Below are 4205 nucleotides of genomic sequence, written 5' to 3'. Positions count from 1 at the left end.
TTCTGTTTTTCATTCTGTTTTTGCTTTTTCAATTGATTTTGTGACTTCTCATGATCATCAACCTACAGAAAACATAAAATAAGAAAGAAAAATAGATAAAATATAACATTGGGTTGCCTCCCAACAAGCGCTTCTTTAATGTCAGTAGCTTGACAGAGGGCTCTCACGAGCCTCACAGATACTCAGAGCAATGTTGGAACCTCCCAACACCAAACTTAGAGTTTGAATGTGGGGGTTCAACACCAAACTTAGAATTTGCTTGTGGCCTCCTAACACCAAACTTAGAGTTTGACTGTGGGGGCTCTGTTTGGCTCTGTTTTGAGAGAAGCTCTTCATGCTTCCTCTCCATGGTGACAGAGGGATATTCTTGAGCCTTAAACACAAAGGATTCTTCATTCACTTGAATGATCAATTCTCCTCTGTCCACATCAATCACAGCCTTTGCTGTGGCTAGGAAGGGTCTGCCAAGGATGATGGATTCATCCATGCACTTCCCAGTCTCTAGGACTATGAAATCAGCAGGGATGTAATGGTTTTCAATATTTACCAGAACACCCTCTACAAGTCCATAAGCTTGTTTTCTTGAATTGTCTGCCATCTCTAGTGAGATTCTTGCAGCTTGTACCTCAAAGATCCCTAGCTTCTCCATTACAGAGAGAGGCACGAGGTTTACACTTGACCCTAAGTCACACAGAGCCTTCTTGAAGGTCATGGTGCCTATGGTACAAGGTATTGAAAACTTCCCAGGATCTTGTCTCTTTTGAGGTAATCTCTGCCTAGACAAGTCATCCAGTTCTTTGGTGAGCAAAGGGGGTTCATCCTCCCAAGTCTTATTACTGAATAACTTGTCATTTAGCTTCATGATTGCTCCAAGGTATTTAGCAACTTGCTCTTCAGTGACATACTCATCCTCTTCAGAGGAAGAATACTCATCAGAGCTCATGAATGGCAGAAGTAAATCCAATGGAATCTCTATGGTCTCATTTTGAGCCTCAGATTCCCATGGTTCCTCATTAGAAAACTCATTGGAGGCCAGTAGACGTCCATTGAGGTCTTCCTCAGTGGCGTTCACTGCCTCTTTCTCCTCTCCAAATTCGGCCATGTTGATGGCCTTGCACTCTCCTTTTGGATTTTCTTCTGTATTGCTTGGAAGAGTACTAGGAGGGAGCTCAGTAATTTTCTTTCTTAGATGACCCACTTGTGCCTCCAAATTTCTGATGGAGGACCTTGTTTCAGTCATGAAACTTTGAGTGGTTTTGATTAGATCAGAGACCATAGTTGCTAAGTCAGATTGGTTCTGCTTAGAATTCTCTGTCTGTTGCTGAGAAGATGATGGAAAAGGCTTGCCATTGCTAAACCTGCTTCTTCCACCATTATTATTGTTGAAACCTTGTTGAGGTCTCTGTTGATCCTTCCATGAGAAATTTGGATGATTTCTCCATGAAGAATTATAGGTGTTTCCATAGGGTTGTCCCATGTAATTCACCTCTTCCATTGAAGGGTTCTCAGGATCATAAGCTTCTTCTTCAGATGAAGCATCCTTAGTACTGCCTGGTGCATTTTGCATTCCAGACAGACTTTGAGAAATCAAATTGACTTGCTGAGTCAATATGTTATTCTGAGCCAGAATGGCATTCAAAGTATCAATCTCAAGAACTCCTTTCTTCTGATTAGTCCCATTATTCACAGGATTCCTTTCAGAAGTGTACATGAATTGGTTATTTGCAACCATTTCAATTAGTTCTTGAGCTTCTACAGGCGTCTTCTTCAAATGAAGAGATCCTCCAGCAGAGCTATCCAATGACATCTTGGATAGTTCAGAGAGACCATCATAGAAAATACCTATGATGCTCCATTCAGAAAGCATGTCAGAGGGACACTTTCTGATTAATTGTTTGTATCTTTCCCAAGCTTCATAGAGGGATTCACCTTCCTTCTGTATGAAGGTTTGGACTTCCACTCTAAGCTTACTCAATTTTTGAGGTGGAAAGAACTTTGCCAAGAAGGCATTGACTAGCTTTTCCCAAGAGTTCAGGCTTTCTTTAGGCTGTGAGTCCAACCATATCCTAGCTCTGTCTCTTACAGCAAAAAGGAATAGCATAAGTCTGTAGACCTCAGGGTCAACCCCATTAGTCTTGACAGTGTCACATATTTGCAAGAATTCAGCTAAAAACTGATGAGGATCTTCCAGTGGAAGTCCATGGAACTTGCAATTCTGTTGCATTAGAGAAACTAATTGAGGCTTAAGCTCAAAGTTGTTTGCTCCAATGGCAGGGATAGAGATGCTTCTCCCATAGAAGTCGGGAGTAGGTGCAGTGAAGTCACCCAGCACCTTCCCTGCATTGTTGGCATTGTTGTTGTTTTCGGCTGCCATGGGTTCTTCTTCTTTGAAGATTTCTGTTAGGTCCTCTACAGAGAGTTGTGCCTTAGCTTCTCTTAGCTTTCGCTTCAAGGTCCTTTCAGGTTCAGGATCAGCCTCAACAAGAATGCCTTTGTCTTTACTCCTGCTCATATGAAAGAGAAGAGAACAAGAAAATGTGGAATCCTCTATGTCACAGTATAGAGATTCCTTGAGGTGTCAGAGGAATAGAAAAAACTAGAAGGAAGAGGGAGAAGAATTCGAACTTAGTGAGATAGAGTTCGAATTGTGCATTGAGGAGGAGTGGTACTCCATAAATAGAAGGATGTGAAAAGAGGGGAAGAAATTTTCAAAAATTAAGTAAAAGATTTTGAAAACATTTTGAAAAAAATGATTGATAATTTTCGAAAACTAAGAGTGGGAAAGAAATCAAGTGATTTTTGAAAAAGATTTTGAAATCAGAAATAAAAAAGATATGATTGAAAAAGATGTGATTAAAAAGATATGATTGAAAAGATATGATTTGAAAAACAATTTAAAAAAGATTTGATTTTAAAAAAATAATGACTTGGCTAACAAGGAAAGATATGATTCAAACATTAAGCCTTTCTCAACAGAAAAGGCAACATACTTGAAATGTTGAATCAAATCATTAATTGATAGCAAGTATCTTTGAAAATGGAAAGAAATTGATTTTGAAAACATATGATTGAAAAGATATGATTTGAAAAAGATTTGATTTTGAAAAATTTTGAAAACCTGAAAAAAAATTTGATTTGAAAACAGAATCTTCCCTCTTGTGCCATCCTAGCGTTAACCGCCCAGAATGGTGCACATTCTGGCGTTTAACGCCCAAAGCACTACCTTTTTGGGCGTTAAACGCCCAGCCAGGCACCCTGGCTGGCGTTTAAACGCCAGTTTTTCCTTCTTCACTGGGCGTTTTGAACGCCCAGCTTTTTCTGTGTAATTCCTCTGCTGCATGTATTGAATCTTCAGTTCCCTGTATTATTGACTTGAAAATAGAACCAAGATCAAATAAACAATGCATGCAAGACACCAAACTTAAAATGAGACACTAGACTCAACAAGAAACATAAAATATTTTTTTATTTTTTTATGATTTTGTAATTTTTTTGTGCTTTTTCGAAAATTATATGAAAAAAAGAAAAAAAAGGTTTCAGAATTGTTAATGAGAATTCCAGGAATCATTGCAATGCTAGTCTAAGACTCTGGTCCAGGAATTAGACATGGCTTCACAGCCAGCCAAGCTTTCAAAGAAAGCTCCGGTCCAAAACACTAGACATGGCCAATGGCCAGCCAAGCCTCAGCAGATCATTGCTTCAACAGCAAGATTGATGGAAATCAACAAGCTCTTGTGATGATAGGTTGAAACCTCGGTCCAATAAGATTAGACATGGCTTCACAGCCAGCCAGACTTCAACAGATCATCATGAAACTCTAGAATTCATTATTAAAGAAATTCTGAAAATAAAATACCTAATCTAAGCACCAAGATGATCCGTCAGTTGTCCAAACTCAACAATCCCCGGCAACGGCGCCAAAAACTTGGTGCACGAAATTGTGATCATCAATGGCGCCATCAACATGGTACGCACAATTGCAATCTCAACTCTTTATCACAACTTCGGACAACTAACCAGCAAGTGTACTGGGTCGTCCAAGTAATAAACCTTACGCGAGTAAGGGTCGATCCCACAGAGATTGTTGGTATGAAGCAAGCTATGGTCACCTTGTAAATCTCAGTCAGGCAGACTCAAATGGGTATAGATGATGAATAAAACATAAAGATAAAGATAGAGATACTTATGCAATTCATTGGTGAGAA

General features: G+C 39.3%; 1 non-coding gene across 1 annotated transcript; it reads left to right on the top strand.

The window, feature by feature from the left end:
* The first annotated feature begins 1861 nt into the window (after positions 1–1861).
* On the top strand, positions 1862–1969 carry LOC130983930 (small nucleolar RNA R71). Its single transcript, XR_009087897.1, has one exon. It is a non-coding gene; the product is annotated as a small nucleolar RNA R71 (small nucleolar RNA).
* The last annotated feature ends 2236 nt before the right edge of the window (positions 1970–4205 follow it).

This window comes from Arachis stenosperma, chromosome 5, assembly GCF_014773155.1.
Source record: "Arachis stenosperma cultivar V10309 chromosome 5, arast.V10309.gnm1.PFL2, whole genome shotgun sequence".
Taxonomy (NCBI): domain Eukaryota; kingdom Viridiplantae; phylum Streptophyta; class Magnoliopsida; order Fabales; family Fabaceae; genus Arachis; species Arachis stenosperma.
The sequence above is the reverse complement of the archived record's forward strand: the minus strand, read 5'-3'. Positions and strand labels throughout refer to the sequence as shown.